Genomic DNA, 27,879 nt, shown 5'->3' with positions numbered 1-27,879 from the left:
ATATGGGACATTCTTCCTATTGACACCAATGTAAGGGACATTCTTTCCCCTGACACCAATGTAAGGGACATTCCACTCAGTGACACCAATATAAGAGTTTTTCTTCCCACTGACACCGATGTAAGGAGCATTCTTCTCAGTGACACCAATGTAAAGGACATTATTCCCACTGACACCAATGTAAGGTGCAGTCTTTCCAGTGACACCCATGTAAGGGACATTATTCTCAGTGACACCAATGTAAGGAACTTTCGTCCCTCTGACACTAATACAACGGACATTCTTCCCAGTGACCCCAATGTAAGGGATACTTTTCCCATTGACACCGATGCATGGAGCATTCTTCCCAGTGACACCAATGTATGGGACATTCTTCCCTCTGACACCAATGTAAAGTGCATTCTTCTTGGTGACACCAATGTAAGGGGTATTCTTCCCAGTGACACCAATGTATGGGACACTCTTCCCTCTGACACCAATGTAAGGTGCATTCTTCCCAGTGACACCAATGTATGGGACATTCTTCCCAGTGACACCAATGTAAGGTGCATTCTTCCCAGTGACACCAATGTATGGGACATTCTTCCCTCTGACACCAGTGTAAGGGACATTCTTCCCACTGATGCCATGTATGATTGGTGGAAATGATGACAGATGTGAATGTTGGTGGCTCCGCCCCTTTGCTAGCAGCCAGTAAGAGCTCAGCTGCTCTCTGTGGAAGGCGGTTAAGGGTTAGTCGTGGGCGGGTTTGGACAGAGAAACGCCCAGCCTCGCCGGTTATACGGAGGAAGAGAGCGGAGATGCCCGGTGTCGGGCCCTCTCTCTGGTGTGCTGCCTGTCCCCGGAGCTCCTCCCCCTCCCGGTACGTCACCGCCGGGCCCGCGGCCTGTTGTACGGTGAGGTCCGGTCACCATGGAGACGGAGTGCAGGCCGCCCCGGAGTTGCTGGGTGTTTTTGTCCTCCGCGTTGTACCCGGATGTCCGGGGCCTCTATGGAGAGGACGGGGTAGCACTCGGGACCCGGTGTGGCCCTCAGATCCGGAAAGGGGCCCTTGGTGAGCTTTTCAGGCTCCATAGAGAGAGGGAGGGGAGACCACCGAGATCTGTCTCATCACAGTCTGTGATCCCTGAGGAGATTTCACTCCCTGTCCTGGTGACACCTTTTGAGGGGGAGACAGCTTCTTCCATACCGAGCATTACAACCCATGCTGGAATTCTATGAGGGGCTACAGAACAGGCCGAGGGTCCCCATCAGGTTCTATTATAATGGGGGTCCCCGTCAGGTTCTATTATAATGGGGGTCCCCGTCAGGTTCTATTATAATGGGGGGGTCCCTGTCAGGTTCTATTATAATGAGGGGTCCCCGTCAGGCTCTATTATAATGGTCAACATCAGGCTCTATTATAATGGGGGGTCCCTGTCAGGTTCTATTATAATGAGGGTCTCTATCGGGTTCTGTTATTATGAGGGTCCCCTCCAGATTCCAGTAATATGAGGGTCCCCTCCAGGTTCCAGTAATATGAGGGTCCCTTCCAGGTTCCAGTAATATGAGGGTCCCCTCCAGGTTCCAGTAATATGAGGGTCCCCTCCAGGTTCCACTAATAAAGAGGGTCCCCTCCAGGTTCCTGTAATATGAGGGTCCCCTCCAGGTTCCAGTAATATGAGGGTCTCCTCCAGGTTCCAGTAATATGAGGGTCCCCTTCAGGTTCCAGTAATATGAGGGTATCCTTCAGGTTCCAGTAATATGAGGGTCCCCTCCAGGTTCCAGTAATATCAGGGTCCCCTCCAGGTTCCGGTAATAAAGAGGGTCCCCTCCAGGTTCCAATAATATGATGGTCCCCTCTAGGTTCCAGTAATATGAGTGTCCCCTCCAGGTTCCAGTAATATGAGGGTCCCCTCCAGGTTCCAGTAATATGAGGGTCTCCTCCAGGTTCCGGTAATAGGAAGGTCCCCTCCAGGTTCCACTAATAAAGAGGGTCCCCTCCAGGTTCCTGTAATATGAGGGTCCCCTCCAGGTTCCAGTAATATGAGGGTCCCCTCCAGGTTCCACTAATAAAGAGGGTCCCCTCCAGGTTCCTGTATTATGAGGGTCCCCTCCAGGTTCCAGTAATATGAGGGTCCCCTCCAGGTTCCACTAATAAAGAGAGTCTCCTCCAGGTTCCTGTTATATGAGGGTCCCCTCCAGGTTCCAGTAATATGGGGGTCCCCTCCAGGTTCTTGTAATATGAGGGTCCCCTCCAGGTTCCAGTAATATGAGGGTCCCCTCCAGGTTCCTGTAATATTAGGGTCCCCTCCAGGTTCCAATAATATGAGGGTCCCCTCCAGGTTCCAATAATATGATTGTCCCCTCCAGTTTCCAGTAATATGAGGGTCCCCTCCAGGTTCCAGTAATAAGAGGGTCCCCTCCAGGTTCCAGTAATAAAGAGGGTCCCCTCCTGGTTCCAGTAATAAAGAGGGTCCTCTCCAGGTTCCAGTAATAAAGAGGGTCCCCTACAGGTTCCAGTAATAAGAGGGTCCCCTCCAGGTTCCATTAATAAGAAGGTCCCCTCCAGGTTCCACTAATAAAGAGGGTCCCCTACAGGTTCCAGTAATATGAGGGTCCCCTCCAGGTTCCACTAATAAAGAGGGTCCCCTCCAGGTTCCACTAATAAAGAGGGTCCCCTCCAGGTTCCTGTATTATGAGGGTCCCCTCCAGGTTCCACTAATAAAGAGAGTCTCTTCCAGGTTCCTGTTATATGAGGGTCCTCTCCAGGTTCCAGTAATATGAGGGTGTCCTCCAGGTTCCTGTAATATGAGGGTCCCCTCCAGGTACCTTTAATATGAGGGTCGCCTCCAGGTTCCAGTAATATGAGGGTCCCCTCCAGGTGTGTATGTAATTGTTCGCCCATAACAAGACAACATGGCTCAGACAATGCCTTTGGGGATGAAAGTTCTTCTTCAGGGCTCAGATCGTATTTGTAGTTTGGAGGACTCAGAAATGGGTGACCAGTAGGTGGGTGTGGGTGGTCAGTAAAAGGAAGGAGGTTCCCTTCTGTTGGTGGTCAGTAGAAGCTATGTGGTCAGTAGGGAATGTTCCTTTATGGGGTGGTAAATATAAGAAGGAGAGTCTCCTTACATGAGAAGTCAGTAAATGGAAGAATATCCTTAACATGGGTTGTCTGTAGGAGAAATGCTAATTGATGTTGCTGGTCAATAGAAGGAAGAATGGTGGCTTACCTTGGTGGTCCATCGAAGAAAGAATGCACCCTTAGATATGTGGTCAGTTGGAAGAAGAACGCCTTTTTACATGTATGATCATTAGAAGGAAGAATGCCCTTGTATGTCGGTGGTCAGTAGGAGGATGTGGAACGGCAGGGCAGCAAAATAGGCAGCAGAGTGAATGCTGACCTGGGCCCTGTCTGGTAAGATTAGCATGCCCCTTTACTTTGGTGGTCAGTTGAAGGGATGCGGTCCGTATATGGAAGAATACCTCTTTATATTGGTGGTCAGTAGAAGGGATGCGGTCAGTACGTGAGAGGTCAGTAAATGGAAGAATGCCCCTTTACATTAGTGGTCAATAGAAGGGATGCAGTCAGTACGTGAGAGGTCAGTAAATGGAAGAATGCCCCTTTACATGGGTGGTCAGTAGAAGGGATGCGGTCAGTACATGAGAGGTCAGTAAATGGAAGAATGCCCCTTTACATTGGTGGTCAGTAGAAGGGATGCGGTCAGTAGGTGAGAGGTCAGTAAATGGAAGAATGCCCCTTTGCATTGGTGGTCAGTAGAAGGGATGCGGTCAGTACATGAGAGGTCAGTAAATGGAGGAATGCCCCTTTACATTTGTGGTCAGTAGAAGGGATGCGGTCAGTACGTGAGAGGTCAGTAAATGGAAGAATGCCTCTTTACATTGGTGGTCAGTAGAAGGGATGCGGTCAGTACGTGAGAGGTCAGTAAATGGAAGAATGCCCCTTTACATGGGTGGTCAGTAGAAGGGATGCGGTCAGTACATGAGAGGTCAGTAAATGAAAGAATGCCCCTTTACATTGGTGGTCAATAGAAGGGATGCGGTCAGTACGTGAGAGGTCAGTAAATGGAAGAATGCTCCTTTACATTGGTGGTCAGTAGAAGGGATGCGGTCAGTACGTGAGAGGTCAGTAAATGGAAGAATGCCCCTTTACATTGGTGGTCAGTAGAAGAAATGCTAATTTATTTTGCTGGTCAGTAGAAGGAAGAATGGCGGCTTACTTTGGTGGTCCATAGACGAAAGAATGCTCCCTTAGATATAAATCACAAAAGTGCAGCGCAGTACTATAAACTCAAATACGGTGCTAAATAAATCCAACGTGCAGATGTGAATAGTGACAACAGAACATTGTGCTTCGTGACAATAACGTGCTACATCCAAAGAAATATCAAGACATATACATAAATATCCATAAAACTGCATATATCAGTGCTAAATGAATAGTGTATACAAATACCACATGAACCGTACACAATAGTCACCTGTCCCTTTAACACGCCAATATCGTCACATGGGCTTGTGCGGTATATCTCCTGTGCGTCGTGTACCAAATATACCATCAACAGGTGTCCCAATATTATGACATCAAAATGCTGGTGTTGATATTTCTTTGGATGTAGAACATATTATTGTCACGAAGCACAATGTTCTGTTGTCACTATTCACATCTGCACGTTGGATTTATTTAGCACCGTATTTGAGTTTATAGTACTGCGTTGCATTTTTTTTTATTTCAGGTTTACGTGTGGGAACACAGTACATGCTCGCTGCAATACTTGTTTTATAGGAGGTCCATTGCGCTGAGGGTTTCTCATACATTTTGGTTCCCTTAGATATGTGGTCGGTTGGAAGAAGAACGCCTCTTTACATGTATGATCAGTAGATGAAAGAATGCCCTCGTATGTCGGTGGTCAGTAGGAGGATGTAGAACAGCAGGGCAGCAAAATCGGCAGCAGAGTGAATGCTGACCTGGGCCCTGTCTGGTAGGATTAGTAACAAGGGACTCCCTGTGGTGGTTTCATCGGTGATGGAGCAACGGCACGCTCATCCTAACAGTGAGGGACCAATACAAGGAGCTAGTGGAGTATTTCCTCCGATCCTCATTGTGATCCTGTCCCTTGCCAGTGAACAGTACTGCTAGTGTCACCTATCCCTAACACACACAAATATGTCTACACATACACACACCAGCATATACAGACAGGGAACAAACACACATACAAAACACCCCTCACCCCCACACACCCTCTAACACACCTGTCCCTGTGACCACACAGGAAGTACATAGGTGCCAACATTTGAAAATAATTTGGAGTGGCTGAAAATAAAACAGGGTGTGTGCAGTGTGCCACAGGCCGGTTACATAGGGGAGTGGCAAAAAGTGGGTGTAGTGAAAATTGGGCGTGGTGTCATGGGTGTGGCAACACTGAATGGCTTGTGGTGTCAGACCTATACCTCTACGCTTTACTTCATTTTAGAGAAATTTAGGCCTGGCGGCACACTGCAGAGAGAGCAGGAGAAAGATAAGCCCCATCGTTGGTGTCACTAAAAGTGAAATTGATCTTGAGTCCTTTGGGACAGAGGCTGTAGAACTCTGGGGCCTCCTAAACCAGAGGAAGCTGTGCACTGTACACACACAGACACAAGGAGACCGACATCAACACCCGATATTACATGGTGGAATCTAACCGATCAGAAAGTACACCAATCATTTCCTCCAGGAAGCTCCATCCATAGAAGAATACCCACTTGCCTTCCATAGGATTTGTGATACGGCACTCGCTTACTTTGAAAATTGTGCGGTCATGCAACTCTGCACTCAAATGACATTCATGTCCTTTCCCCCCCACAAATAGAGCTTTCTTCTGGTGGTATTTGATCACATCTGCAGTTTTTAAATATTTTGCACTATAAACCAAAAAAGACCGACAAATTTGAAACAAATAAGGGCAGAGGATATTCATCGTCGTTAGGAAAAGTGTTTGTTACCGAAGATTCTCTCTGTGAAGCTTCTGCTGGTCTGTAATTCCAACTCCCCATTTCTGTTACTTTGTAGAGGGTGACACCATATTGTAAGGCTGCAAGGCTGACTGATTTCTGGGAGTTTTCTAAACAACCCCCCATGTGATGGGCGGCCCGCACAGACAAAGCAACGTACTGATGTGTAGCTGCCTTCTTCTGGGTATAGGGTGCACACAGCAGGAATCTGTCAACCAATGATTTACGGCTAGGATCTGCTGATAGGCTGTGTCTAATCACAGCCCAGAGCCCTGTGTTGACAAACAACACAGAGCTCTCTACAGAGGGAATGATCTGTGCAGGGATGAGATACAAAGAGGTCTATTAGTAAAAGCAGCACACAGTTAACCCCTTGATCACCCCTAAATGTTAACCCTTTCCCAGCCAGTGTCATTAGTACACTGACAGTGTATAGTATGATCAATGATCAGTCTATTAGTGTCACTAGAGATGTCAGTGGCCATTAGTCAATTTCTTCCCAGTGTCAGATAGTGTCAGATTGGCCGCCACGCTATCACAGTCCCATTATAAGTCACTGATTACTGCCATCACTAGTATAAAAATTCAAGTATATATCCCATCCACTGTAGACGCTATAACGTTCATGCAAACCAATCAATATACACTTTTTGTGTTTTTTTTTTTTCATCAAAGACATGCAGCAGTGTACATTTTTATCTAAATTTATGAAAAAATTAGATTTGTAAAAAACACCTTGATTAGATATGTTTTATAATAGAAAGTAAAAAATATTTTTTTTTTCAAAAATGTCTGTTTTCATTTATATAGCAAAAAAAATAAAAATCTCAGTGGGGACTAAATACCATAAAAAAGCTCTATTTGTGTGAAAAAAAAGATAGAAACTTAATTTGGGTACAGCGTTACATGACTGCGCAATTCCCATTAAAAGTAGCGCAGTGCTAAATAGCAATTATTTTAGCAACCTATTTCTGCTATAGGGTGGTCAATAAGCGGTTAAAAAGGCTCTATTTATTAAAAAAAGATATAAATGTAATTTGGGTACAGGGTTGCATGACTTCAAAATTGCCAGTTGAAGTAGCGCAGTGCTAAATTGCAAAAAATAGCCAGGTCGCAAAGTTGATAAACCCTTTCGGAGCTGAAGTGGGTAATGCTGGTGCGGCCGGTGATGTAATTGAGTTTTTTTGCCATCCCTACAGACTCTTTTCTGTTCCCTCCATGACTGTCCCCTGTGTACAAAGCCAGCTTCACAAAGACATGGATGACCAGTTTGGTGTGGAGGAACTGGAGTGTCCTGCACAGAGCCCTGACCTCAACCCTACTGAACACCTTGGGGATGAATTGGAATGGCCATGACAAGCCAGGTCTTTTTTTCTGGCACCCAATGTGAGGCCCAATGTGTGAGCCAGGTCTTCTCATCCATCGCCGGTACCTGACCGTACAAATGGGACAAATTCCCACAGTCACCCTCCAGAGTCTTCCTAGAAGTTGAAGGATGTTATAGAGGCACCTGCAGGTCACTGCCTTTGGTTCTGGAATTGAATGGCTAACAAGCTGATTAGGAGAGATGATCAGGAGTCCACAAGCCATATATTGAGCATGCGTCCAGTGAGCATGCATTGCAGTGTAAGTCAGTAGATTTAATGAAGGAAATTCTACACTTCACATTCAGCAGGGATGTTCACTTTGTATCGTCCAACACTCGGGATATGTAATTTTGGGCACCGGGCAGGTCGTTTTTTGGAACATTTAACTCACCTGTCAGGTGGAAGCATTCGGGCGGCAGTGCTGCCGCCGATTGATTCCACACAGCCCACAGTAACAGCTTCCTCCACCACCCCACATACCTCCGTCTCGTCCGCTATGTCTCCCAGGCTCCACTTGTCCATCTGTGGGAACGGGACCAGTTCAGCAGGTGCCAGCATGTAGAGAGGATAGAGGAGTGCGGACATTTTCACTCCCCTCCTCTTCTTGTCCTGACCCAGAAATTATGTTCTGACGTCACTTCCGGGTCCCCATTGACAGATTTCCCGGCCATCGAGGCCATGAAAGAATGTAATGCAGTGTGATGTGCACTGCATTACATCCAGTGCAGTACAAGGGAGCCATGCAAGGTCTTTTGGACCCTGGATGTCTCAATAAAGAGAACCTGTGACCAAAAATCATCGCATAGGGGACTTTTTGGCCCCTATGTGAAGAAGAAAAAAAATACTTACGTAAAACATTTGTTTTTTAATTGTAAAAAATTACACACAAGCACATAAAAATTACACGCAAGCACATAAACCCCAGCAACAAAAAATTTTAAAAGCACACGGCGCACCAACACATGAAAACATCAATTGGTATACACATGTTACATATCGTCGCACACGCCGGATTGAGAGCAATAATTCTAGCCCCAGACCTCTGTAACACTACACTAATGACATATAAGGGGCTTTAAAAGCGTCACCTATACAAAATATAGGGCACTAAAGTTTGTTGCCATTTCACGAGCGCATGTATATTTAAGGTTTGACATGCTGGATATCTATTTATTCGAAGCAACCTCGTCTTTTATATTTTACCAAAAACAAAAAGGGTAATTTATTGCTATTTTGTGCCCTAAAATGAAGTGTATCTTTTACTGAAATGTTGGGTTTCCTAGACCTTTGTGGTAATGTCGTGTGACATCAATTGGAACTACCGCTATTTTATTCTCTAAGGTCTCTGCTTTCAGAAAATAGATCATTTTTGGGGTTTTTTTGTAATCTTCAATCCTAAAATGGTTTTGTAAACGTGTGCAAAAACAAAAAGGGCTCTGGCAGCGAAAGGGATAAAGGATAGACCCAGACATTCCTAAAATCATCGAAGATTTAAATACGGTTTTGGTTCAAATGTATTTTTTCTTTATCAGGACAAGCAGATTGTCATGAGGGACAAGTAGATTGGGACTCCGATTTAGTTTTTTGCAAAAATGTCCACACCTCTGATACACGCAGCATTGTTTCATCTGGTCACTCTGTGCTGACCGACTGCTGTTTTGGCATCATTTAAAATCTGCAATATGAAACCTTCATAACAGACACAAAGAGATGACATTTATTCTGAAGTAAAAGAACTGGTGGAACCATCTTCATTTTTCATAGCCAAAGCAAAGCTTGCAGTAACACTTTATTTTCTTCTCTTGCTTTACAGCTGGGTCAGCAACTCCGGACATGTAGCTTCGCCTGGGTCTCCTTTTGGATTGTTCTGGAGAGACTTCTGGACCAAACCCGGTAAGGAACATATTCTCTTTCTTAACCGCTGCAGCAAAAAAGCCCTTTGAAAACGTGCTGTTGCACGAAATGCATCAGGGAGTAGCCAAAGCCAGTTTTATTTACACTGCCTGAGCCACGAGGGAGGCTGGCGGCCATCTTGGTTCCGAATTATATCTTATATGCCTGTTTACCATATTATCACTATGGTCCAGATGTGAGCCCACCTGTTTTTCATCTATTATTCATGTTCATTTAATAAACCTACTACACTCTTAGCACTTTGTTCTTTGGCTCATTTATTTTGAGCCACCAAGGTGGAGTGCTGACCAGCGGGTGCACATTAGTGAAGAGTTTCTTCCCATTAATATGGAGAGTGTCAGTGGAGGAGAGGCTATATGCAGACCTGTTGTCAGAGATGTTCCATGCATCCCAGGATGATGATGACCAGGAGTGGTCCTGATTACTCAAAAGCGCTATAATTTGTGCTATCTGGTTAGTGCAACTTACTCTCTTTTCCACGCACACCTGAGACACGGATTTGCACCTATAGAAGATTTATTGTGTCACTAATACACTTCTGGATGTTGTACACGCATTTTCACTTTATTTTATATATTTTTTATTATGTTTTATGATATATTGGACTGATCATCTCTTTTTTATATGCGTTTTCAATACGCCATTGAGTGATGCACCTATGTTTGTGTGATGACATTTTAGATTGTCTATTTTAGCGCTGCATTTTTGTGAGATATTGTTTAAGAGGGTTGGAGGTTTTACCTATTTATGCAAGCTGCTATCCATACGTACATTTCTAGCGCTCGTTTACCATTTTACCTATATTACACACATTACACATTGTTAGGCACACAATTGACCCCTTGATCACCCTATATGTTAACCCCTTCCCAGCCAGTGTACAGTGACAGTGTACAGTATCAGCACTGATCACTGTATTAGTGCCACTATTGATGTCAGTATCAGTTAGTGTCCTCCCCGTCAGCATCAGCTAGCACTAGATTTTCCACCACACTATCACAGTCCCACTATAAGTTGCTGATCGCAGCCATGACCAGCATAGCGTCTACAGCTCTGTAAATTCCAGTATACATACCATGGTTTGTAAACACTATAACTTTCATACAAACCAATATACACTGATTGGGATTTTTTTTAACCAAATACATGTAGCAAAATTAATTTTGGCCTAAAATTGGTCTAAGCTTTAATTTTTTTTTATTGGGTGTTTTATAGCAGAAAGAAAGAATATTTTTTTTCAAAATGTTTGGTATTTTTTAATTTATATAATACAAAATAAAGAACCCAGCGGTGATCAAATACCACCAAAGAAAGCTTTATTTGTGTGAAAAAATGATGTCAGCACACCTTTCAACAGGTCTGGGTGTTGGAAACCGCTCAAGAATGCACTCAGACCCATTACAAGAGGGCATTCTTGTGGGATTTTGATCTCACTGGTAGTGGCAGATTCAACTCCGAGGAGGCCCCTAGGCAGTCGCAACCCTGGCCCCCCTTTGCAGGTTGCTGGCGGTTTCTCCTGAGCCCTCTAGTGGGATAACATTGAACAAAGTACTCTGCATGTTGGCTGCTAAATAGAGATGACATCACTACTGTACTTTTCTGCTCTATAAACAAAAAAAGTGACAATTTTGAGAAAAGAACAATATTTTTTATAATAAAAAAATGTAAAATTCAAATTTTGTAATACATTTTGGCCAAAATGTATTCTGCTACATGTCTCTGCTAAAAAAAATCCCAATATGTGTAAATTAATTGGCTTACATGAAAGTTATAGTGTTTACAAATGATGATATATATATATATATATATATACTGGAATTTTGTTTTTGTTTGTTTTTTTTACTAGTAATGTCGACATCCCCAGTGACACCAATACAGTGATAAGTGCTAATAAAAAGCACTGACACTGTACTAATGACACTGGGCAGGAAGGGGTTAACATCTGGGGTGATCAAAGAGTTAACTGTGTGCTGTGTGTGTTTTCCATCTGCTATACAGTGTGCAGGAGCTGACAGGGGAGAGATCTGTATTGTTTATACACAGGTCTCTCCCCCGTTGAAGATATTCGGCGATCACCGGGTACCCGCAAGTAATCATCGGCCGGGACTCAGTGATTGACAGCCAAGACCGCGAATGGTGGCGCTGGTAGGGAGTTCACATGCCCCCTACCTGGAGCTTCAAAATCATATATATATACGTGATTTTGTGTACCCGTGCCACCCTGCAGCAGTAATTCTGCTATAGGGCGGAGGGGAAGCGGTTAATGAAGTTTTTTTTTTTTTTAAAGTAAACTCAAATGGAGTGTCAGTTCTCTGTATTCTATGTACAGAAAAATATGAAGCACCCCAGGTGGGACTCGAACCCACAATCCCTGGCTTAGGAGGCCAATGCCTTATTCATTAGGTCACCGGGGCTTTGCTTATTTGTTGTCTTTTTTTAAAGTTATTATTTTGTGGAATATAAAATGAGTGTACAACCAATTTTTACTGAAGATAAATCCATAGAAGGAAATGTTTCTGGGTTGGCTTTGATAAACATCAGAGATCTGTCACTTTTATCCTTTGATTCCTCAGAGGTGATGTCTTTTCAGACCCCTAAACCTTCCCACTTACACCAATGTAAGGGGGAAATTCTCCTCACTGACACCAATGTAAAGAGAATTCTTCCCACTGACACCAATGCAAGGTACATTCTTCCCTCTGACACCAATGTAAGGGACTTTCTTCCCACTGACACCAATGTAAGGGACATTCTTGCCACTGACACCAATGTGAGGGGCATTCTTCGCAGTGACCACCAATGTAAGGAGAATTCTTCCCACTGACACCAATGTAAGGAGAATTCTTCCCACTGACACCAATGTAAGGAACATTCTTTCCACTGACACCAATGTAAAGAGAATTCTTCCCACTGACACCAATGTAAGGAGAATTCTTCCCACTGACACCAATGTAAGGAACATTCTTTCCACTGACACCAATGTAAAGAGAATTCTTGCCACTGACACCAGTGTAAGGGACATTCTTCCCACTGACACCAATGTAAAGAGAATTCTTGCCACTGACCACCAATGTAAGGAGAATTCTTCTTAATGACACCAATGTGCTGGGCATTCTTCTCAGGGACACTAAAGTAAGGAGCATCCTTCCCACTGACACCAATGTAAGGGACATTCTTCCCACTGACACTAATATAAGGGACATTCTTGCCATTGACACCAATGTAAGGGACATTCTTGCCACTGACACCAATGTAAGGGACTTTCTTCCCACTGACCACAAATGTAAGGGACATTCTTCCAACTGACACTAATGTAAGGGACATTCTTTCCACTGACACCAATGTAAAGAGAATTCTACCCACTGACACCAATATAAGGGATATTCTTCCAAATTACGCCAATGTAAGGAGAATTCTTTCCACTGACCACCAATGTAAGGAGAATTCTTCTCAGTGACATCAATGTAAGAGGAATTCTTCCCACTGACAACAATGTAAAGAGAATTCTTCCCACTGACAACAATGCAAGGGACATTCTTCCCACTGACACCAGTGTAAGGGACATTCTGCTCAGTGACACCAATGTAAGGGATATTTTTCCCACTGACACCAATGTAAAGATAATTCTTCCCACTGACACCAATGTAAGGGACATTCTTCCAAATGACACCAATGTAAGGAGAATTCTTCCCACTGTCCACCAATGTAAGGGGTATTCTCAGTGACACCTATGTAAGGAGACATTCTTCCCACTGACGCAGTGTGTATATACAGAATGCATTTTGAGGGTCTCCTCTAGGGTCCAATATTATATAGATCTCTGTCAGGTTCTATCAGGTAATATGAAAGTCTCCTCTAGGTTCCAGTAATATGAGGGTCTCCATTAGTTTGTGTTATTATAAAGATCACCACCAGGTTCCGTTTTAATTAGGGTCTCCATAATGTTCCAATATTATTAGGGTCTCTGTCAGATTCCTTTATTATGTGGACCTCTATCAGGGTAAAATATTATGAGGGTCTCCATTAGGTTCCAATAGTATGAGGGTATCCATCAGGTTTTGTTATTAGACGTATGTCCATCAGGTTTCACTATTAAGTGGTTCTCCGTCAGATTTTGAGGGTTTCCTCAGGTTCCAGTATTTATGTTGATCTCCATCAACAATCTCTTCATTATTATGAAGGTCTCCATCAAGTTTTAATATTTAAAGGTTCTCCCTCAGGTTCAATTATTATGTGGATCTTTGTCAAGTTGTGTTATTATGAGGGTCTCCATCTGGTTCCAGTATTATGTGGTTCTACATGAGGATCTAATATTTGGAGGGTCTTCCTCAGGTTCTATTATTGTGTGGATCTCTGTCAAAGTGTGTTATTATGAGGGTCTCCATCTGGTTCCAGTACTATGTGGTTCTACATCAGGATCTAATATTTGGAGGGTCTCCCTCAGGTTCTATTATTATGTGGATCTCTGTCAAAGTGTGTTATTATGAGGGTCTCCATCTGGTTCCAGTACTATGTGGTTCTACATCAGGATCTAATATTTGGAGTGTCTTCCTCAGGTTCTATTATTGTGTGGATCTCCATCAGGTCTTGTTATTATGAGGGTCTTTTCAATTCTGAGCCTGACTGGGTGGAACCATCATGTGTTGTTCTTCTACAGAATTATTCCCATGGTGCCCCTATTGTTCGCCTGTAACAAGACAACATGGAACAGGCAATGCCTTTCAGGGGATGAAAATTCTCCTCCTTTTTTAGGGCTCAGATCTTATACGTAGTTTTGAGGACTCAAATGGGTGACCAGTAGGTGAGTGTGGGTGGTCAGTAAAAGAAAGGAAAGAATATCCTTAACATGGGTTGTCAGTAGGAGAAATGCTAATTGATGTTGCTGGTCAGTAGAAGGAAGAATGGTGGCTTACCTTGGTGGTCCATCGAAGAAAGAATGCTCCCTTAGATATGTGGTCAGTTGGAAGAAGAACGCCTCTTTACATGTATGATCATTAGAAGGAAGAATGCCCTTGTATGTCGGTGGTCAGTAGGAGGATGTAGAACGGCAGGGCAGCAAAATCGGCAGCAGAGTGAATGCTGACCTGGGCCCTGTCTGGTAGGATTAGTAACAAGGGACTCCCTGTGGTGGTTTCATCGGTGATATCAATCCTAACAGTGAGGGACCAATACAAGGAGCTAGTGGAGTATTTCCTCTGATCCTCATGGTGATCCTGTCCCTTGCCAGTGAACAATACCGCTAGTGTCACCTATCCCTAACACGCACAAATATGTCTACACATACACACACCAGCATATACAGACAGGGAACAAACACACATACAAAACACCCCTCACCCCCACACACCCTCTAACACACCTGTCCCTGTGACCACACAGGAAGTACATAGGTGCCAACATTTGAAAATAATTTGGAGTGGCTGAAAATAAAACAGGGTGTGTGCAGTGTGCCACAGGCCGGTTACATAGGGGAGTGGCAAAAAGTGGGTGTAGTGAAAATTGGGCGTGGTGTCATGGGTGTGGCAACACTGAATGGCTTGTGGTGTCAGACCTATACCTCTACGCTTTACTTCACTTTAGAGAAATTTTGGCCTTGCGGCACACTGCAGAGAGAGCAGGAGAAAGATAAGCCCCATCGTTGGTGTCACTGAAAGTGAAATTGATCTTGAGTCCTTTGGGACAGAGGCTGTAGAACTCTGGGGCCTCCTAAACCAGAGGAAACTGTGCACTGTACACACACAGACACAAGGAGACCGACATCAACACCTGATATCATCATCGTTAGGAAAAGTGTTTGTTACCGAAGATTCTCTGTGCAAGGCTTCTGCTGGTCTTTAATTCCGACTCCCCATTTCTGTCACTTTGTAGAGGGTGACACCATATTGTAAGGCTGCAATGCTGACTGATTGCCGGGAGTTTTCTACATAAACTCCTATGTGACGGGCAGCCCGCACAGACAAAGCGACGTACTGATGTGTCGCTGCCTTCTTCTGGGTATAGGGTGCACACATGTGCCCCATACCCCCAACCCCTGCCAACACCAGCTGTGATGGTACACAGTAAAAATCTGTCAGTCAATGATTCACGGCCAGGATCTGCTGAGAGGTTGCATCCAATCACAGGCCATGGCCCTGTGTTGACAAACAACACAGAGCTCTCTACAGAGGGAATGATCTTTGCAGGGATGAGAAACAAAGAGGTCTATTAGTAAAAGCAGCACACATTACACATGGTAGGCACACAGTTAACCCCTTGATCACCCCTAAATGTTAACCATTTCCCAGCCAGTGTCATTAGCACACTGACAGTGTATAGTATTATCAATGATCAGTCTATTAGTGTCACTGGAGATGTCAGTGGCTGTTAGTTTCTCCCCAGTGTCAGCGTCAGATTGGCCACCACGCCATTACTAGTATTAAAAAAAAAAAAAAAATTCCAGTATATATCCCATCCACTGTAGACGCTATAACTTTCATGCAAACCAATCAATATACACTTTTTAGGATTATTTTTTTACCAAAGACATGTAGCAGATAACATTTTGGCCTAAATTTATGAAGAAATTAGATTTTTTAAAAACTCTTTATTGGATATGTTTAATAATAAAATAAAAAATGTTGTTTTTTCCCCAAATGTTGGGCCTGCGTTTATTTATATAGCAAAAAATAAAAAAAAACCCAGTGGTTAGTAAATACCATTAACCCCTTCTCCTCCTGAGGATTTACCCCCTTCCTGACCAGGCCATTTTTTGCGCTATGGCGCAGCGTTACTTTAACTGACAATTGTGCAGTCATGCAACGCTGCACCCAAATTAAATTCATGTCCTTTTTTCCCCCCGAATTGAGCTTTCTTTTGATGGTATTTGATTGCCTGTTCATATTTTATTGTTTGTGCTAAAAAAAAAAGACCGACAATTTTGAGAAAAAAAATAATATTTTTGACTTTTTGCTATTAAACCTGTCCAGTGAAAAAATGTAGAAAATCAAATTTTGTCATAAATTTAGGCCAAAATATATTCTGCTCCATGTCTTTTGCTAAACAAAATTCCCAATATGTGTAAATCAATTGGTTTACGTGAAAGTTATATCGTTTACAAATGGCGGTATACATACTGGGATTTTTTTTTTCCATTTTTACTAGTAATGGCAGCAATCAGTAACTCATAGCGGGACTGCTGTGGACATTCTGACACTGGGTGGAACTGACTTGGTGTCACTGACATCCCCAGTGACACCAATACAGTGAGCAGTGCTAAAAAAAAAAAAGCACTGACACTGTACTAATGGCACTGGACAGGAAGGGGTTAACATGAGGGGCGATCAAAGGGTTAACTGTGTGTTGGGAGTGTTTTACTAGGGGGCGGAGTCAGTGTGCTTCACTGTAAGCACACTGCTTCGGATGGCAGTTCTCCTCCTCGTCAGAGATCCTCGGATATCGCCAGGCGCCGGCAAGTAATCGACAGCCACGGCCGTGAACGGTGGCGCAGGTAGGGTGCACGCACCCCCCTAACCGGAAATGCAAGATCACGCATATATACGTGATTTTGTGCACCCGTGCCGCCCTGTAGCTGTATTTCTGCTATAGGGTGGTCGGTAAGCAGTTATAAAAGCTCTATTTATTAAAAAAAAATATAAACGCAATTTGGGTACAGTGTTGCATGACCACACAATTGCCAGTTGAAGTAGCGCAGTGCTAAATTGCAAAAAATAGCCAGGTCACAAAGTTGGTAAACCCTTTCGGAGCTGAAGTGGTTAATGCTGATGCGGCCGGTGATGTAATTGAGTTTTTTTGTCATCCCTGCACTGTTTGGAGAAAAGTGTATGACTCCCCTCCCCCCCTCCTCCCTATTGACGGAATACAGGTGTCTCCAATGAAGGGTCCCAGTAATACTCTATCATACAAAGACATTGGAGACAATCATATTCTTCCAAATTTTTGGTAACCTTTTGGTGAAGACCCTTTTCTGTTCCCCCCATGACTGTCCCCTGTGTACAAAGCCAGCTTCACAAAGATATGGATGACCAGGTTGATGTGGAGGAACTGGAGTGTCCTGCACAGAGCCCTGACCTCAACCCTACTGAACACCTTTGGGATGAATTGAAAGGTCGATGGCGAGCCAGGTCTTTCTTTCTGGAGCTCATTGTGAGGCCCAATGTGTGAGCCAGATCTTCTCATCCATCACCGGTACCTGACCTCACAAATGGGACAAATTCCCACAGACCCTCCAGAGAGATGGTCAGGTGTCCACAAGCCGTATAGTGAACATGCGTCCAGTGAGCATGCATTGCAGTGTAAGTCAGTAGATTTAATGAAGGAAATTCTGTCTTCACTTCACATTCACCAGGGATGTTCAAATTGTATTGTCGGAACTGCTCTAAATTTATAGGGAGATGATCAAATGAGCAACTCTTCTCCACCAATTTGGAACAGATAAGGATCACATGAAATGGGGGGAGGAGTTGGTCAAAGAGACCCAGGCCAAAGTCATAAAAGATGATCAATTCTCTGATCACAAAAGAGCAAAAGGAGGTGAGAATCAACCACCAAAAAAAGACCAAAAGATAGAGACTAATTGTTGTCCTGCGAGAGCTGGCCTTCTTCCCTGAACACCAGGTCTCCGCCTCCTCTTTTCTGACTCCTACAGCAGACCCCATAGCTGGTATGGCGGAAGAGAACAATCGGCACGATGAGGTCTCCATTTGCCTCTCTGAGGAAAGTTCACAAGGTATGAGGTGCAAATACCCAACTCATGTCTGTACCTGCCGGGCACTTCCTCAGGTTCCACGTTATGGGGTGTCACTGCACAGCCAGATGTAAACTAACATAGTAATGTGCCAGGCCTGTGCTTATCAACTAAATTGTAACATTGCTGTAGTCTTATCAGTCTTTTGTAACATGGCAGGAGTGTGTCACTTCTTTAGACAAGGGTAGCAGTCCCCAGCTGTCTCCTGTAACCTGGCAGCAGTCTGTCAGTTAGATGACAGCAGTCTTTAGCTGTCCTTCGTAATATGGTGGCAGTCTCTAACAGTCTCTTATTGTGGTGGCAGTCTTTATCAGTATCTTATATCATGGCAGAAGTTTCTAAAGCCTGCTATAGACTTTTTCGAATGTCGGCCAGTTCATCAGTGACTGGGCGAGATTCAAATCATGTATTGGCAGGCTGAATATATCCAAGTCGATCGATCGCTCAACTTGGGTACAACCTGCCTGTCAGATTTTGCATGTGATTATTGCTAACAGCTGTTATAGCCGCTTGCAGTAATCACTGTGTTCTCATGGCAAGGACTGTTCCCCCTCCCCCCACGGGGAGAGCACAATGGCTTCAGAAGAGGGATCCCCCTATCAACCTATCAGAAAAATTGCTCAATTCACTCATCAACACAGTCAGCTGTGTTGATGAGTGAATTGAGCGATTTTTCTTTTCTGCAACCACCAAATGCTCCATCTATGGCCGATTTAACAGTCTCTTGTATCATGGAGGCAGTCTATTAACAGTTTTTTATTTTTTAATTTTCCTAAGAATTGTGACACAAAATGGCAATTTCAAAAAACTTGCCATGCCTCTTGAATACCTTGCACTGTCTACTTTCCAAAAAGGGGGCATTTGTATTTGTACTGTCCTGACATTTTCAGGCCTCAAGAAATGAGATTGGCCATCAGCACATCAGAATTGATAGATTTTTAGATATATACCATAGTTTGTGGACTCTATAACTTTCCTACAGACTATATAATAAACACTGATTTGGGTTAAATTTACTAAAGAAATGCAGCAGAAAACATTTTGGCCTAAATCTATGAAGAAAGGTTATTGTTTGCAAAATTTTATAACAGAAACAAAGAAAAATTCCTTTTTTTCTTCACAATTTTTGTTCTATTTTTTGTTTATTCAGCAAAAAATATAAACACACAGTGGTGATCAAATACCACCAAAAAAGCTCTATTTGTGTGAACACAGTGATAAAAATGTCATTTGGGTACAGTGTTGCCTGACCGCGCAATTGTCATTCAAAATGTGACAGAGCTGAAAGCTGCCACCATTTGGACCGTCTCTGGCTTTTCCAGCATGGCTTTAGAAATCCAGGTCTTAAGGATAAAGGATAGAGGGATGTTTTATTTGGAGTCTCCTACCTGCTAAAGGCAGTAAATTGTCTCCTTGTACCTGGAAATTTTATCTGAACCCGATGAGAGCACAGTTCACCCTACATGAGCTGATTTCCGCATTATCCATCCTTTGTCAGATGCCTTTTCTTTGCATTCTCTTGTAAAAACTTTTATTCAAGGTGGTTCTGTATCAGGCCCCCTTTGCAGCACCCTGAGCTTCCTTGGGACCTTCATTTGTTTTTTTGTGTCCTTCTGAACCCAACAGGGATATCCTCTTAGAGATTCTTGCCAGCAAAGTAGCCTTTTCGTCAGAACATTCAGAAGTGTTCTGAATTGGCAGCTCTTTCCTGTAAAGAGCCTTTCCTCATCCTTCATAGTGACAAGGTTGTGTTACACCCCAGACCATCTTTTCTTTTAAAGTTGGATTTGGCATTTAATCTGAATGAGGACGTTGCTCTGCCTTCCTTGTGCCCGCCTTTCAACCATCCAAAGGTGAGGACATTGCTCTGCCATTCTTGTTCCCGGCTCCCAACCATCCAGATGTGAGGACATTGCTCTGCCATTCTTGTTCCCGGCTCCCAACCATCCAAATGTGAGGACATTGCTCTGCCATTCTTGTTCCCGGCTCCCAACCATCCAAATGTGAGGACATTGAACTGCCATTCTTGTTCCCGGCTCCCAACCATCCAAATGTGAGGACATTGCTCTGCCATTCTTGTTCCCGGCTCCCAACCATCCAAAGGTGAGGACGTTGCTCTGCCATTCTTGTTCCCTGCTCCCAAACATCCAGATATGAGCACATTGCTCTGCCATTCTTGTTCCCGGCTCCCAACCATCCAAATGTGAGGACATTGCTCTGCCATTCTTGTTCCCGGCTCCCAACCATCCAAAGCTGAGGACATTGCCCTGCCATCTTTGTGCTCGGCTCCCAAACATCCAAAAAGTGACGACATTGCTCGATTTCCCGTTTGCCCTTTCTGTGGGTCCTCACAAAGGGCACCCCTCTTCAAAACCCACCATTGTACAGTGAATACAGGGTTTGAATACAAGAGCTTATGTTCAAAAACATCCCTTCCTCTTCCCTTTTATGTTCCCACTGCACTGGATCTGTTTATCCCCGGCCTTTAGGCACCAAACCTCTGTCACCCAACTCTGTATGGCCACCACCTGGTCTTCTGCCCCCGGCTTTCTCTTCATACTTTTACAAAGTTTTACCGGCTGGATGTCCAATCTTCAGCAGATGCATCTTTCGCCCACAAGGTTGTTGCAGTGACACACAGAAACTGGGGGGTATAACCCTGTTATTTCTTGGGCCAGTTCTGTTTGCCTAGTTGTTGCCCACTCTGGAATTCATTGCTTGGAGATGTCCCATGGTGTATGAATAGGATGCCATTATCCTGTACTGTGTGATTTAGAATCAGAGGAATTTGGACTGATCTTAGGCTGAGTTCACACAGAACGGACAGATGTCGGAGAGTTTCATCTCATCAGTTTACCTCTCCATCAGCTGCGCATTCCGACTGTTACAGGGGTGGTGTGATGCGCTATTCAGTACATCATACAGCTCCTTTTTATTTATTTTTTTTGTAGAAACTTTATTTGAAGTGCACAAAAATGATGCTTCATTCATGCCACTGTACAGCAGTGTGGTGTACTGGGCTGCTGTACACTGCCATGCAGTCCTGCGATAAAATGCAGCATGTCTCAGCTCTGGGCTGCATTGTAGTGTGAACAGGGCACATAGAAAGCAATTGTATTCTGTAAGTCCTTTCGATGACCAGCGACTGACAGTGTGGTAAAACACCAGTCACTTCACATAGTGGGAATTATCCCTTTTGGAGTACAGTACGGGGCACAGGCCACCTTTCAGTTCAATTCCTTAGTTATTCTGTATGGCTTGCTACAAAACAGAGGATTCACAGAGTGGGGTAGGATTATATTGGGGGGGATGTAATTTGCCCTAGGGGGACGTGTCCTCAAAAGCTTTCCAGTGTCCAAGTACCTGAAGGTACAAACCTATAACCCATGGTATATGAATTAAGTTGCCTGTGTCTTGTACCATACTATGGACATTACAGGTAAGTCAAAATTCCTCAGATTGTAGCCATTGACACCAATATTGGGGGTTATTTGAGTTATTCACAGGAATTTGGGGGTTTTATTACTGACAGTGACACCAATATTGTGGGTGGTTTTTGCAGCAATTGATCACTCATGCCTGGGCAATTTTTTGGCCCCACTAATACCAATGCTGGGGGTTATGGCCATTCTTGGGGAGTTTACTGGGAAAGAAACATAGAAGACTGATGGCAAAAAACCACCAAGTTGTCCATGGAGTCTGCTCCAAAGTGAGATAGTGATTGCACACATATATTGTTAAGGTTTCAGGAAAGGGAACTTCTAGGACTGTCACATGAAGCACAGAGAGGTAGATCTCCTCCTGGATGGTTTTATTCTTCATCCTCCCCTCGTCCTGGTAAAAGAGACAAGCAAGATATCACCCCAGGTGGGACTCGAACCCACAATTCCTGGCTTAGGAGGCCAGTGCCTTATCCATTAGGCCACCGGAGCTTTATTTATCCAGCTATATCTCAATCTATTATTTTTTTTTTTTTTTATCTATTATTTTTTCTATCTATCTATCTATCTATCTATCTATCTATCTATCTATCTCTTTCTCTCTCTCTCTCTCTCTCTGTCTATCTATATCTATCTATTTATCTATCTATCAATCCTATCAATCAGAACATGGTGGATCACCATGGGGGTTGCAGGTGAGATCAGAACTGAGTCGGGGCTGAACCCTGCGCCCTGTGCTTAATGCACTCCTGAACCCTGCGCCCTGTGCTTAATGCACTCCTGAATACTACGGCCTGTGCTTAATGCACTCCTGAACTCTGCGCCCTGTGCTTAATGCACTCCTGAACCCTGCGCCCTGTGCATAATGCACTCCTGAACCCTGTGCCCTGTGCATAATGCACTCCTGAACCCTTACACTCTGTGGGTTACACATTCCTGAACCCTGTGCATAATGCACTCCTGAACTCTGCGCCCTGTGCATAATGCTCTCCTCTTTCTATTGGAGATTGGTCAGTGTTTTCCTCCGACTCCTCACAGGTGCTGCCTTTTCAGACTCCTAAAACGTCTGATGATTCAGAGGAAGGCAAAACCCCCCCTTGGTTTGATGTTCTCCAAAGGGGAAAAAAATTCCTTCCTGACCCCCTAAGGCGATCGGATCGTCCCTGAATCATCAGTCTAGGGTTTTTAAGTTTTTCCCATCAAGTCAGTGCATCGTATATTTTGCTTGTTAACTTGTTCACGCCAAGCGTACGCAAATATGCGGCCTCTCAGCAGCTGGGACTTTACGCAGAGTGGCCACCTATTTGCGTACTATTTGTAAACAAATGTGCTGAGAGCATGCGCCCTGCGCGCTCCCAGCACTTGTGTCTGATTATCACGGAAAGGTCCTGATCTCTCCTTGTGATTAGGACCTTTCTGATCATGTGACTGCTCTGACCGCCAATCACGTCAGTCACATGACCCTAAACCCTGCCCCTCAGAAACCCCTCAAAGGGCCGTGAGGCGCCGACGTGAAGGGGTTAATGTGCGATGGATACTAGCAAATTTCGCCATTATCTTGCTGGTGGAGATTTTTTTTGTTGACTTAAGATGTTCATATATTTTTTGACTTTCCATGTAGATTCATGGCCCCCTGATTTTGTTGGTGGAGAGAAGCCCTTAGCTCCTGCTTCAGAGTTTCGCTGATGTAGGAATAGTCTCTGAATACATGCTTTCCCTTTTTCGGAACCTCTCTGTCTTTATTGGCCATAAATTTCTCCATCTTCATATTGAATTCTTCCGGTTCATTCAAAGTCTGGAAAGAGTAAAAAGGACATTCATTAATATTTCTGACTAAAACAGAAATTGGGGACAAAGCTTGGTGACCCCCAAGCCTCGATGTGCAGCAACGTATCCCAAGAGGGATCATTCATCCCCAGCTCCCTCTAGCGGTCAGAAGCATTACACTGCATTAACACCCCCTTGATGTATATCTAATGCCAAGAATAAAAATGTCATTTATTCCAGGTAATTCTTAGATGTGGAGACTGCATTAATTTTCTTTGTTTCTGTCAGGCTAAATACATTATCTTCAGGTACAGAAAAATACCTGTTAGTCCTGTCAGAAATCCAGAGACCTTGTAAGTTCCTATGCCCTGAACTGAGATCTCCGTGTTATCAGCTTTCTCAGCTTGTCTGTGAACTACAAAGCAATCCCCTCTGTGTAATGGAGATAAGGAGAGGTGAAGGTGTTTGTAGTTCTAATCAGGCAAGGATGACAACACTTCTTCTCCATTGGTACAGTAAGTCAGCGTTGTCACCCCAGGACAGGAAGTGTGTTATTGGCATGATCACCAAGTAAAATTAAGCAGGTCTAAGCTGTGCGCCTGACACCTTTGCAGTGCTAAACACCAATAAAAAAACAGAATTCATTCAGACGAGTACCCAGGTCATGTGACCAAATGTGAGAATTCTGTACAAAAATAAACATTAGATATTGCTAAAAATCTCCCCTCCCCCCCAACATACATGGACCCCTCCGTTATTCGTATACTTACTGGTTTTGGAGTAAATGCTGGGGGTGAGGATCCTTGTTCCACTGCAGTCCAGTCAATCGTTTTGAAGAATGGGTGCTGTCTGATGTCCCGTACCAGGATTGCCCGCGTGTGCTGGTCTCGACATAAGAGCTGTAAAGAAGAAAGAAATATGATAAGAAACACTGGAGAACAATAACAATATGTGACCCACAGAACTCCCCATTGTAATATTGGATTCTAACAGTGACATATTTCAGCTTCCTTGATTTTGCTTGTAAACCCGCCACTATGTCCTGATTGGATTATTTCTGTCATGTTCGCTTATTAGAGGTTGTAAAGTGGTTGTAAACTCTGTTTTTTAATTTTACCTAAAGGTGAGCTTATAATAAAGATTACCTGTAAGTAAAATGAATATCTCCTAAACGTGCACTGTTTAGGAGATATTCTCTCTTCTTTTATACCCGTGCCGTTCTTCAGAGCGGTGTGCTGTGGCCCGGGACTCCCGTGTGCATGTGCGGAAGTGACGTCATCGCGACCCAGCCTGTCAGAAGGCCGGAGCTCACGAACCCGGAAGGAAGACGGGTGAATATGGAAGCCTCTACAGGGGTGACAGCGTGCCGCTGGAGGGCTTCGTTTTAATGTAAGTTTTACATAATGTGCTAGTATACAATGCATGGCAGCACATTAGGACATTACCTTGCAGGGGAATTATTTATTTGTTTTGTCTGCGGTTTATTACCGCTTTAAGGGTATTTTTTTATAATATAACACAATAGAGTGCACAATGAATTGTTATGAAGAATGTATAAAAATTACCTTTCTATTCATTCTACAACTGCCAGGATTATTTCTTCCACCGATGGCATCCCCAGGGGAGTTCTATATGCTGTCTGTATAAGCACAGCTGTTCAGTGTCCAGCAGCCATCCATTCTGGCTGCAGTGAACTGGCAGTAGTGGGCGGTGTGGTGCACATTTCATCACATCACACAGCTGCCTTATTTTTGTTTGAACTTTATTTGAAGTGTGCAGAGTGTACAAAGTTGACACTTCATTCGTGTGACTGTACAGCAGCGTGGTGTGCTGCACAGCTGTATATTGACATGCGATCCAGCTTGGAATGCTGCAATAAAATTCAGCATGTCTGCATTTTATTGCTGGTAACTGCAGCACAGCTCCAAGAGGAGTGGTGACTGGCGTTCTTCCCATGCAATCATGTTTCCTGAACTTATAACTAGGTCTATAGAAATGGTTTTGTCTGTTAAATGAAGGTAAAGCTGTATATACTCACGTTATGTATGAGATCATGGAGGTGAACATCCATTTCAGCTGCATAATGAGGGTTCATAATGGTGATTTTCTTCAACAAGTCTTCTTTGTGTATTTCATCGTCGAATGGCCGCACACCCAACGCCATCTCATATACTATCACTCCCAAGGAGTAATAGTCTGCTGTGATGGTGTATGGCAAATCTTTATTGACCTGTAGAAACAATAAGGGGAGAAAAAAAGGATGAGAATATTCCTAGGCCAGGCAGAGGACAGAGGAGACTCCATGCTGACATATGTGATGTATGAAGACTCCAGGAGTCCTAAAATTGTGCTAAAAAATCATCAAACAAAGGTGGAGCTTTTGAGTATTGGAGGTGGGGCTTAAAGCGGTATTAAACCCAAAAGCAAACATTTATTATACTGCAGCTTATACATTTTTAGATGTGATGGCTGCATTAGTTTTCTTTTTTATGCTTTTCTTTATTTTCACCTGCTAATCCTGGCAGTAAGTCTGTTAAAAAAAACAAGCTGTTGTGCAGATGTAGCAGTTCGAGAGATGTTACAAAGCATTTACCACTGAGAGGGGTGCTTACAATCAGGGCTGCTGTTAGAAACAATGGGGCCCCATACAGCCAAACTGACAGACCCCCCCCCCCCAAAAAAAAAAACAGTTTACGATGCTTCAGTTATGCATGAACACAGTGAGTGATCAGCACCAATCACTCTTTGTGTTCCTTCAGGAAAGGAAGGGGCTGGTAAATGTGACATATTTACCAGACCCTTCCTCCACTCTCAATCCTGAAGAATCCTATTAAGTGCTTGCAGCTGCCAGTGGGTGGCAGAAGAGGGAAGACGGCAGCACTGCGGGGGTGGGGGCACAAAGGTTGGCCTGGACAGCAGGGGAAAAAGAATGGTGCACAAGTAGGGTGACGCGTGCACCAGGAAGGGGGGGATTACTGGGACCGATCTCCTCTATGTCTCGCTCTGCAGCAGCTGAAAGCTAGTGGGAAGGAGAGGAGTAGAAGCCACCTTTCAGCTAATGCAGAGAGAGCCATTCAGGGAATCGGTTCCAGCAATAGCCCCCTGCCATGTCGATCACCCTCCCTGCCCACATCCGATTCACCCAGCTGCCTAGTCCCCCCTGCTGGCCTGGGCCCTGTACAGGAGGACTGGTGGTACCCATTATCCACGGCCCTGCTTACAGTGTTCAGCTTTTATTTTTTTACGTATAAGCTTTGTCCCAAAAGGTACAAAACTGCTGTAACTGTAGTGTGAGCTGGAGTTTGGTTTCAGTTTATCTAAATTTGCTAGTCCATCTAACATTCCCGTCTCCCCAGACTGACAATGCTGCTGTACAATGATGACCCCTGTGCTCGTTCATCCAGAGTAGGGGCGCTCTAATACAGGAGGTGTGTTACTGGCCTGATTACCAGGTGAAAACAGAAACTAATGCAGCCACTGCATCTAATGATTGGTAAACTGCAATATATGAAATTTTTTGTTTGGGGTTTAATACCGCTTTATAGTTTACGTATAGTCAAAACCTTTTTCTCCCCAATGAGGCCACCAATAAAAACCTGAGAGAGGGTCTGACCTTTCACCACTCTTTCCAAAAATGAAAAGAAGGTTTTGCCTAGAGGTACACTTTAATTGTGCATATTAAAGGAGACAGATAAAGGTGTACGGACCCCAGTAGCTCAGTGTTCACAGGCGCTCACCATGTTAGGCCAGTTGCACATGGATGTAATCATTTACTGATCTTTATTCTCAGGATCTTGTTGACAGAAGGATCCTGAGTAATATGTTCCTAACGTGCGTATACATGTGTAAATTCTCCTTCAATGCCAGTGTTGCAATATAAGCATGTATATGCATGTAAAGTCACAGCTGTGTGCATGATTCCATAGACAACAATGCATCTATATTCAGATTTCTTTTTTTTCACCCCCCGTGTGCAAGAGGCCTTACAGGTGAGCCATTCCTGAAGCTTTTATTCCATTTGTATGTGTGAATTGGGCGGACAGATCCATCCATCTACACCCGCCCTCAATGTCCTCTACAAAGACGCTCCAACACTGCTGCAACTTCCCAACTTTTATTGGATATAGTTCTGGCTTGGAGAGCCACTGAATGCAACCGGGGGTCCAGTGGAGGAATTTTCCATCAAATGTAAGGGGAGCTCCCTGTATGTCTCTATATCCCATAATAAACATTACAGTAAAGTCTAATATCAGGAGAATATGAATCTTACCTCTGGAGCCATGTATGCTGCTGTACCTGCCCATCCACTGATCGTAGTGGACTCCTTGACTTTCATCTTAGCCAAGCCAAAATCAGCAATTCTTATGTGTCCGGCATGGTCCAGGAGAATGTTATCAGGTTTGAGATCTCTGTGAAGAAAAGAAGTGAACAATTAACTCTTCATATCCCACATTTTATTAAAGAGAGAAAAGATACAAATATACATCTATACAAGGAAGAGTGAACATTGATGGGTGGACATTGGCTTCTTTTATATCTGTCTACAGTAAGTTCTCTGTTCCTGGGTTCCCAGCTCCGCCCACCTGATATATTTATTATGAGGAGTTCTCACTCCTCTTTCTGGATTTTGTATAAATCCAACATTAAG

At 43.9% G+C, this 27,879-nt stretch overlaps 1 protein-coding gene and 1 non-coding gene across 2 annotated transcripts in view; one reads left to right on the top strand and one right to left on the bottom strand.

Moving 5' to 3' along the window:
• LOC149439062 (protein DOP1B-like) overlaps positions 1–27,879 on the top strand; it is a 657,792-nt gene that overhangs the window by 418,488 nt on the left and 211,425 nt on the right. The window contains exon 17 of the mRNA XM_089659538.1: positions 9,181–9,260. The gene's annotated coding sequence lies outside the window, so the exon portion shown is untranslated. The remainder of the gene's footprint in view (positions 1–9,180; positions 9,261–27,879) is intronic.
• Positions 21,884–21,956, bottom strand: TRNAR-CCU (transfer RNA arginine (anticodon CCU)). Its single transcript has one exon. It is a non-coding gene; the product is annotated as a tRNA-Arg (tRNA).

This window comes from Staurois parvus, unplaced genomic scaffold, assembly GCF_062004578.1.
Source record: "Staurois parvus isolate SC_StPar_1 unplaced genomic scaffold, SC_StPar_1.0 ptg001162l, whole genome shotgun sequence".
Lineage (NCBI taxonomy): Eukaryota > Metazoa > Chordata > Amphibia > Anura > Ranidae > Staurois > Staurois parvus.
This window is presented reverse-complemented; position numbering and strand designations above follow the sequence as displayed.